This window comes from Lygodium microphyllum, chromosome 30, assembly GCF_053477565.2.
Source record: "Lygodium microphyllum isolate KBCC chromosome 30, Lygodium_microphyllum_v1.1.10, whole genome shotgun sequence".
Taxonomy (NCBI): Eukaryota; Viridiplantae; Streptophyta; class Polypodiopsida; order Schizaeales; family Lygodiaceae; genus Lygodium; species Lygodium microphyllum.
Window position 1 is genome coordinate 44328480 of NC_141164.1, and position 10270 is coordinate 44338749.

The window sequence follows — 10270 nt, forward strand, 5'->3', positions numbered from 1 at the left end:
ATGATTTGGACTGTTATAGACAAGTTTAGCAAACAAGCATATTTCATTCCATACAAGAAAACTTTAAATGCATCTCAGGCAGCTCAATTGTTTTTTAAAACTGTGTTTTACTAATCATGGTTTACCAAAAGTTATTATTATTTATCATGATTCTAGATTCTGTAATAATTTTTGGATTACTTTGTTTGCTAACTTAGAAACAAAGATTGATTTTTCATCTGCATTTCATCCTGAAACAAATGGTCAAACAGAAGCTACTAACAGTACTATTCTAGATCTTTTACGTGCTTACACTATTTCTAAACCACATACATGGGATACACATCTACATTTTCTTCAGTTTGCATATAACAATACTCCACACACAGCTACAAAGAAAGCACCATTTGAAGTGATTTATGGTTATAGATCATCTACACCTGTTACATCATTATCAAATAAGATTCAGAGTGCTGATGATATTGCTAATATGCACGCTACTATTTTTGATGAAGTTAAAGATATGATTGCCAAAGCCCAGCAATTATATACAAAACAAGCCAATAAGAAAAGACGTGCCATGAATTTCAAAGTTGATGACTATGTTTGGTTAAAAATAGAGAAACGTAGATTACAAAGTGTAGATAAACACCCAGTTGTGAAATTAGCACCTAGATTCTATGGACCATTCAAGTTCATTCATAAAATCAATGAAAATGCATTTAAGTTAGAACTACCACCACATTGGAAAATTCACAACACCTTTCATATTAGTTTATTACAACCCTTAAGAGGCCAATTACCTATACACCCTGTCTATGAAAACCCACCTTTGTTAGATGAAGAGACTGAAATCCTTGAACCTGAAGCTATTATAGATACTGACTTTATGACCACTAGAACTGGCCATAGATATTCTAGATATTTGGTCAAGTTTAAAAACCATCCTGTTGAAGAGGCCCAATGGATGCACGCTAGAGACTTAAATGCTTTTCCCACTCTGTTAGCTCCACGTTGAGCTAATAGCAATTGGGGACAATTGCTATCCCACCCCGGGGGTATAATTCCAGGAGGCATATTACACGGTGGATTCCGTGCCACGGTAGATTCCGTGAGGTTTTACGATGGATTCCGTAAACTTTTATTACCGGGGCTCATACACAAAGTGGATTCTTTGTGCGAGAAGTCGATGGGGACGCCTATCCTTTTCGGGCGTCTCGTTAATTTAGTATGTACATGGGTGATTCCATAGCGGGTGATTTCGCAAAATACATATTAAATTAATAAACGTTTATGAGTTTAGAGTGCGCACTCGTGATAAATTAAGGTTAGGATTGATTTCTAACCAATTGATTTATTTATGCAGCTGAAGACTGCTAGGTATTCACTTTTGTCGGTTTAATTGTATTATTTTACTAACAATTGTGAATGCTTCAGTTGATGTGTAGAGATAACAGTAGTGGCGGTGGAAAGCATTGGAGGATAGCGTGTATTCGAGTTATCATCTATATTTTGATGGGCGCATACCTTAGGCATGGCGCCTATATTTTGTCGTGTCTATTTATTAAGGTGTTGGATATTTATTTATTATTTTTGTATGCGCATGGACACACGATTATGATATTTGTATTTGGATATTGTATTGGGTATGCCTTACTTCTTGGGCGCCCGCCCATTAGCTTTATTTCTATTTGGCACTTAAGCAAACTCAAAAGCCAAAAGCGTGCTATTTTGTAATTTGGGGCTATTATTTGAGCTTGAAGATGATTAATACATAAAATACATGCTTTGTGGAGCGCTCACACAAGGCATGGGGGGAGATTGCACCCAATTGGTCTCTTGTTCATGTCGTGCATGCTTTCTACCTTGAGTTTTGTGCAAAAAGTAGAGTTCTTTTATTCTTGGGGACCTTCTGATGCTCACTACATGCACTTACAGCATCCGATCTGTGCACCACATCTCCAGCATGACACTTGTCAATTTTCTAGGGCACTAGGGGTACTTTGTCTTGGTCTCAAAAGGTAGGTGAATTACCCATCCCAATTAGCAATGTTTGGGCCATGTGTACTTCTATAGTGAGCAATTCAGTGTGATCAAAGAGCCTACGTTGAACGAGGTCAGTTAGGGTGTTAATGGATATCATGACGTTCCAGCATTCAACAACATGTGCTTGATCCCATCCAGTTTGGATTTCATGTTTAAAATTTCTTGCTTTGTGTCCATTGTGTGTTCAAGGATCTTGCTAAAAGTATTGGTTCCTTGGTCTTTAAGGGCCATGAGTTTTTCATCTAAGTCTGTAGGGGAGAGTCAAGCACGATCAAAGCGTGCAGTTTGTTGGTAGTTGTCCAAGGACTCTTAGACATCTTGTGGAAGAGAGTCTAAAAATGTGGCCTTGTCCATGGTGTTAGGTTGGGGACCTAAGGTCTCTTGATTGACTAGGTCAATCAGGGAGATCCTTGAGAGATGTGGTCTCGAGGATTAGACCATGTCAAGAGAGAATGTAGGGTGTGATGTTGTTTTGATGAATTCGGAACTAGGGGTCCACTCTTGGGGAGGAGAGGGGATCACCTTGACATTTTGCAAGTGCATACAACGAAATGAGTTCAAGCTTGTGGCCTAGGCCTCGGAGGACTAAGTTGGCGATGGTTTTGGTCTTGGAGATATGAGAAAGTGTGTTGATGTGTACTTGATGCAAGTGGCTTGTTGAATTCTTAAGGTACTTATGATGTTCCTACTAATGATGGGTTTAAACACTCAAGTACTCAAGTCATGTTAAAATACTTTGAATCTTCAAAAAAGAAGTGAGTGGTGCAAAATCAAGCTTTTACCTTTTTAAAGCAAGGTGCACTTGTGCAAGCATAATGCAAGATAACACTTAAATAATGCAAGACTAGTTTCCTATATGCAATGAGATGCAATGAATGGTGTGCAAGGGTAAGCTAGCACATGCGTATATGTGATGCATATGTGAGTGGTGTGAGTGAGGTGTGGGATCGAGGGTTGAGGTGGTGGTGCGAGTGAATAGTGTGAATGAGGCAATGCGAGAGAGGTGGTGCGAGTGAGGTGGTCCAAAGGAGGAGTGGTGCACCTGAGTGGTGGTGCGAGTGAGCAATGCGAATGAGTGAGTGGGGGATCTAGGGTTGTGTAGGTTTAGTCTGTATGGTTTAGAGTTATGCAGGTAGTGTATGGAAGAGGTTTTGTGAAGAGGAGAGTGTTTGTGTGTTTGGATGAGGTGTATATGCAGTGCGTGAATGAATATTTATGTGTGTGTGGTTTAGGGTGAATGTTAGTGGGTCTTGTGCTTTGTAGTAATGTGTATGTGCTTTGCTTTCTGTGTGTGTGTGTAGATCGAGAGTGTGAATGTGTGTGTGGGAGTTAGGGTGGTTAATGAGTGGGGGTGAGCGCTAGGGTATAGGGAATGTGTGGGAGTGAGTGTGTTGGAGTGGGTGATGTGTGTGAAATGAGACAAGAATGTGAGGGAGTAGGAAGATGTGTGTGATGTGTGGAAGTGAGAAGGTTATGTGTGGGAGTACGAAGGTGGTGTGTTTAGGGTTTAGGGGTGATGTGTGGGAGTAAGATGGGAGTTAGAGTGAGAAGAAGATTTGCGATGGGCATACGTGTGCAAGAACAAGATGATGTTGTGCGGAGTGTAGAGGGTGTGTGAATGTGTGTTAATGGGTGAATGTATTATCAATATGTGGTTGTATTTGTCTGGGTGTGCGTGTGTGGAATTGTATGTGAAGGGGTCTAATTTTTGTATGTGTATGTGTGAGAATGTGAGCAAATTGTGTGAATGTGAATAGGTTTTATATTTTAGTGGGTGTGTTTGTGTGTATATGTGTGTGTATTGTGCATATGTTACGTGTGACTGTGTGCTTATAAAGGAGTGTGTTTGTGTGTGTGCAGTATGTGTCAATTGTTGATTTTTTAAAAACATAAATGAAAGGAAGCAAAAGAAAATAAAATGAAAAAAAAAATAAATCTTACCTTGCGTCACCAGTCGTGCAGCCGCTCACAGCCGGCGATCCCGCTTGCTGATGCTGCATTGCAGTCACCTCCACCGCTAGACCAGAACGCCGCTGCCGCCGCCTGCTGGCCTAGACGGAGCGCCAGCACCAGCCGAATACGCTGAGAGAGAGTACTTCACCGGTCGCCGGCGTGAGCTGTAGTAGGTGGTCACCGTCCTGCACGCTGTCGCCGATCGCTTGGATAAGACCCGCTTGACTCGTGCAGAAAACGTAGCCAAATGTGCCCAGTTATCGCCCACGACTGAGATGCTAAAACGCTGAGTAACTGTCGACGACTGTTCGCACCCAGCTGTCCTGCACGTCACCAAAGGAGAGAGAGAAAAATATATGGGTACAGATGGCCGACTTCTTTTCTTCTCACTCCTTTTTCTTCTCTCTTCTATCTCTTCTTTTCTACTTTTTCACTCCTCCTCACTCTTCTTCTTCTTCTTCGTCTTCTTTTCAACCTCACTCCTTCCTCCTCCTTCTCCTTCCTCTTCACTCCATCTTCTTCTCTTCTTCTACCTTCTCTTCTCTCTTCTTCTTTCACCCCTTCTTCTTCACTCCTCCTCCTCCTCACTCCTCTTCTTCTTCCTCATCTTCTTTCCAACCTCACTCCTTCCTCTTCTTTCTCCTATGCTTTCTCTTCTTTTACACTTCTTCTTCTTCTTAGTCTCTTCTTCTTCTTCCTACTCTCCTCTTACTCTTCCTCTTTCTCTTTTTTCTTACTCCTTTAAACAAGCCAAACAAGTTAAACCTTTTGCTTCTAACATTGCCGCACAAGATATCCAACAAGAAGTGTTTGAGTTTGTGTTTTCTGTTTTTTCATACTCTAACAAATCCAATCTCTATAATCTCAATCCAACAAACCGCTTCCTTCTGATTCGGTCTTCCTAACCTAGCCACAAACGCGGACAATCGGTACCCCTTGAATCCTATCCATGCCCATGCAAAAGCTTCCTATTTCGCCACATCGTAGGAGTGCAAGAACCTTGGAGGCTACACTACCCCAGGTCCCAATAACAACGGAACCAAAATGTTGAATCAAATGCACCAACAATTGGGACTTTGGATAGATTTCTATTGTTTTAGAAGCTACGTACAACTCACTTTGGTGACAATTTCTTACCTTGTCTCTCAACACTCTGTTCTAACTAACCAAGAATCCTCCTCACCATCCCAAGAAAGTGAGAACACAAGACTAGCTTGAGTTGTAGCAAACTCACCTAACTTACCTTCTTGCGTTTGATGACTCGAAGGCTCGAAAATGATTCCATGACCATGATCAACACGATCCGATGTTGTTGCTCCTTCGCATCCACCACCAAGCACCCTAAGGAGTCGAGGAGCTAGTAGAGAAGACGAGCAAAGCAAGACGATGATGATGAGCTTCACCTTCCCTCAGTTCTTCACTCAACACACCTCTCACTCTCTCCCTTTTACTCACTCTCAACACAATGGAAGTAAGATGATAGAATAGAAAGATTGAATAGAAAGCTTGAGTAGTCACACTAATAGAGCTTCCGCAGAATGAATGTGCCTAAAGGGGTCAATACAACTAAGACCTCCCACCCTTATATAGATATAAGATTAGGGTTAGGATTAGGTCAACATTTCTCGGATCTCTCCCCAAATTAGGGTTAGGGTTTATACCCCTTTTGTGTTTAGGGTTTCCACAACTGTGAATTAGGATTTGCACCCTCTTTTGGGTATCCTATGCACTCTGTGGGCTCTAGGCCAGTCAATCCTTGAAGCATGCTTGAACCTTGGCCTAAATAGACCAAGCTTGCACTAATCTAACCATAAATACATGTGCGCAACCCATGCAACACATATGGATGATAAATATAATATGCACGGGAGTGAGCACGGCTCTCACAAAATAACACAGCCATGATAATCTAATGATGTCCATGAGTAAAAATAATACACAAGTGCCAAAAATAATACACTAGAGCTCCACAAAAATAATATCCACCAAAAAATAGTAGCTAGCACTTGTGCTTTTGCAGCCTTCTCAAAATACCGTTAACACTAACCTCTCTACTCTCTATTCTGGCTACTCTCTCACTGATCTTCTCTCTAGCTAGTGTCTCTACTCTGTACTCTAGCTACCCTTTCACTCTCCTATCTACTCTAACTTTCCTCTCTTTTAACTCTCTACTCTCTCATCTTTCTACTTTCTCTCTCATCTACTCTCTTCTCTCCTCTCCATACTCTAATTAATCTCCTCTCTCTCTCTCTCTCTCTCTCTCTCTCTCCTCCTTTTACTCTCTATGCTCTCTCTTCTCTCTCTGCTCACTCTCTTTTTTTCTCATATCTCCTCTCTTTCCTCTTTCTCTTCTCTCTCTCCTCTCACTTTTCTCTCTGTCTCACCTTTCTACTCATCTGAAACAATTCCCACTAATTATTTATTATTTAAAAAATGGAAAGTTATTTAATGTATTAAACTAACAAACATTAATTTCCTTTTCTTAATATAATCTGTGAGAAGTTGTGTTGAAGGATTTTGGAATATTTGCAGATAAGGAACATTTCCCATTTCATCTTGCCAATTAGATAGAACTTGTTGGTAGTAGCTCGTAAGTTAGGCACAAAAAACTTGGGGCTCCAAAAAGGGGGATGTTAAAAAAATAGGGAAGTTAGGGCTCCAGTACATAGGTAGATGTTTATCTTGGAAGGTAAGCTTAGTGTTCATCCTAGGTTCAATCATTAGATGTTGAATGGCCTATGCTAGGGTGACCATGGTATACTCTAGGTATTATCCATCCCATCTTGGGGCTTCATGAAGAGAGCTTGGAAACTTGCATCCTTGCAGTCCATCTCTACAATGCATTCTTCATAAATCCTAAACTTCTTCATGATAATGCCCTTATTATCTCCAAGGGGGGAATGCCCTCGTACAAACTCACGACTTTTCTTTTAAGCACAACTTCCTTCTCTTTCTTGCTCAATCTCTCAAGTGCTCATCAGATCTCCATCTCTGCTTCTATTTTGCCAGTTTTTCATAACACATGGGAGAAAAAATTAGAAGTTAGATGCATGCTACTATCTTTTGATTGGCCTTTAAAACTTTTGCACACAAATAGATGCCTTTAATGCAAGTACAAATGAGAGGGGGAAGGTTATTGGCTTTCCAGAGAAGAATCTCATTCTAGCTAAGTGGAAATCAATGATAGAACATTATGAGAGAATATGACCAGTTGAAAGACTTGCTGCTTTCTTTGCATCCAATGAACAAGTGGGGTGTGGTTTCCTTATCCTTGCAACACATGGGGCACAATCCATTTCTAGTCCAATCTTTGGAGCTTTTTCATGTGTCCATATCCTTGCAACACATGAAGCTAGCTAAAGAGAGGGTCCCTGAGGAAAGATTAGACCCAATCTGATTGAGTGATAAATGCTAGGAAAACTTGTGTGCCTAAGTTGAATCCTATGACAATACAATGTAATTTGAAAGTTAAAACTAATGATTTTGGTTGGAAAATGCAGGCTAAGTTATCTCCCATCCCTAGTTTACCATGTTCTTGGTATGAAGATCCCATATACCCCAAGTTTGGATGCCTTTCCCATTGAGCTTGATAGCACTCTTGAGGAGATTTTATGAAATCGGGGGTATAATAATTTTGTACTATATGGAGACTTTAGCAACCTAGCTTTTAGTTTTTAGCTCACTTAAATAGGTTAACAAAGGTTTGTATCTTTGCTAGGCTTCCCATATTTGTTTAATTAGTGGAAAGGCCTCATTGGGGTAAAGTGTGTTTTGGAGAAGATAGCATTATACACAAGAAGGTTCATTAGTCTAGGACACTTAGATACCCTAAATTTGTTGAGATTAAGTAAGGAGAGGATAGCCTAATTCTCTTTGAGTTGCTCTCAACATCTAAGGACCCATCTCCCAATGAGCTTATCTACGATGTCATGTATATTGAATATGCCCAATTATCCTTGTTTTCTAGGTAGGATACAAATGTTCCATGCCACTCTCAAAATCCTATTTTTTTCCAATCCCTTCCCCAAAGGTAATTCCTAGATAAGGCTTCTAGTTGGTCCAAAATAGTTTTTGGTGGCTTCCAATATGCTAAAATAAATATGCAGAAAGGCAAAACTATATGATAAGATGAGTACCCTAGAGCCAAAGCTCTGTTGAAGGTCATTCCATTTGTTTAACTAATTGGCTTGCATTTTGTTTAGTACCCATGCCCATCTCTAATTTAGGTTTACCCCAAAACCCACGGGGATGCCCAATAGCATAAAAATATTATCATCTTTTATGACATGATATCTTGCCTCCAATATCCATTCAGGAGGGTTGGTTAACAAGGTTTTGATTCCTATTTGGCATGGGTTTGGCACAATTTCCCCATGAGCCTAACGCTAAATAGAATATTTGACATGACTTTTGTATTAAATTAATAATCTAAGAAGTAGTTTTCTCTCTACTCACTTTAACTTGAAAAATAATTATTCATTTAATTTATTAAAATAATTAATATATTTATTTCACATTAAATTAATAATCTAAAAATAGCTTATTTACATGCTTGGATACACTCTTTGATGACTAATTGCTTCCACAAAGTGCTCTCTTAGCCTACCTCCCCAATTACATTATTTACCTATGTCAAAATAATTTTGTATGTTAAAACAATTCATGTGTGTGTGTGTGTGTGTGTGTGTGTGTGTGTGTGTGTGTGTGTGTGCGCGTGTGCGTGTGCGTGTGCGTGTGCGTGTGCGTGTGCGTGCGTGCGTGCGTGCGTGCGTCTCTCTCTCTCTCTCTCTCTCTCTCTCTCTCCAAACAAAAACTTAAAGAAAAAGTAAAAGCCTTCACTAATTTAAAACCTACATTCCATATTCATATTCAAAGCTTTCAAAAACATACCATGGAAGTGAGAGAAAAGAGCATTAGAGTTTGGAGAGTACTTATCTCGAAGATCAATAGCATCAAAATCAGCAAAATAGTAGACTCTTAACCCAAGTGATTTTAACATTGTCTTGTAATTTACCACAAACATTGTTGCAAGCCACTTAAGTGGCCGAGGTTCTATTTGACTATATTTAAAATAACATGTGCATATGATACCAAAATTACATGAAATTTTACCAATATTATTAGATAGTAGAATAAAAGCAACAAGGTCCAAGTGAAAATTCATTATCTATAAAATTTGGATTTTCAAAAGTGCATAAAAATCAGTCAAAAAAACCCTCAATAATAATATTAAGAGCTATTTAAAAATTTGATAATTTTTAATTATCTATATTATCTTAATGGAAATCCATGTGATGTATATTAAATTATTTTTCATTATAGTCTTAGCCTTATAAAAATATTTTTGAGATGTTTTTAATTAGAAGCACTAAAACATTTTACTTTTCCATGGAAATGGCCATAAAGATAGACATAAAAATACACACTTTCTAAGTTGTTTTGATCCCTTTTATTTTTTCAATTGCTATCTTATATTAATCACATTTTCCTAAATCCATTTCTTCTTAATATTTATCATTAAGGAGAAATTAAATTAATTTTAGATTATTCAAATTGCCATAAATGTGGCTTGTAAAAGAATTCTATGTTAACCAAATGTGAAGGGCTATAATGAAAGGCAAAATCAAAGACAATCGAAGCATAAGCACTGAAATTACTTTTTTGTGGATTATTAGTTTTGGGAACTTGTGGTACTTCATGGACATCACATTATTATGGTTATATTATTTTGTGAAAGCCGGGCTCATTACTCCCATGCACGTTATATCATCTCCCATAGTTATATTTGTCACAAACACAATTGTTATATGCATTGCGTCCATGGATTTGTGATCAGAATAGCATAAGCTAGATCTAATTAAGCTAGCATAGAAGTATGGTTCAAGGATTGATTGGTCTAGATCCCATAAAGTGGGTAGGATATCCAAAGGAGGATGAAAACCATGATGGATAGTTGTGAAAACCCTAAAATGCAAAAGGAGTGCAAACCCTAACATGCAAAAATGGTGAAAACCCTAAAATGCAAATGGGGCACTACCCTAGAGAAGGGGCCTAACTCTAACCCTAATCTTGTTCTATATAAGGGTGGAAGGTCTCAAGTGTATTTACCCTTTTTCCATTCTACAGAATCATTATCAATGCAACTATTAAAGCAACCATTCACTTCTTCTATTCTATCATCTTGTCTCCATCATTGAGAGTGAGGGAGAGAGAGTGTGAGTGTTGTGTGGAGTGAGGGACTAAGGAAAAATTAGGCTCTACATCTTCTTCTTGCATTTCTTCTTCTTCTTCC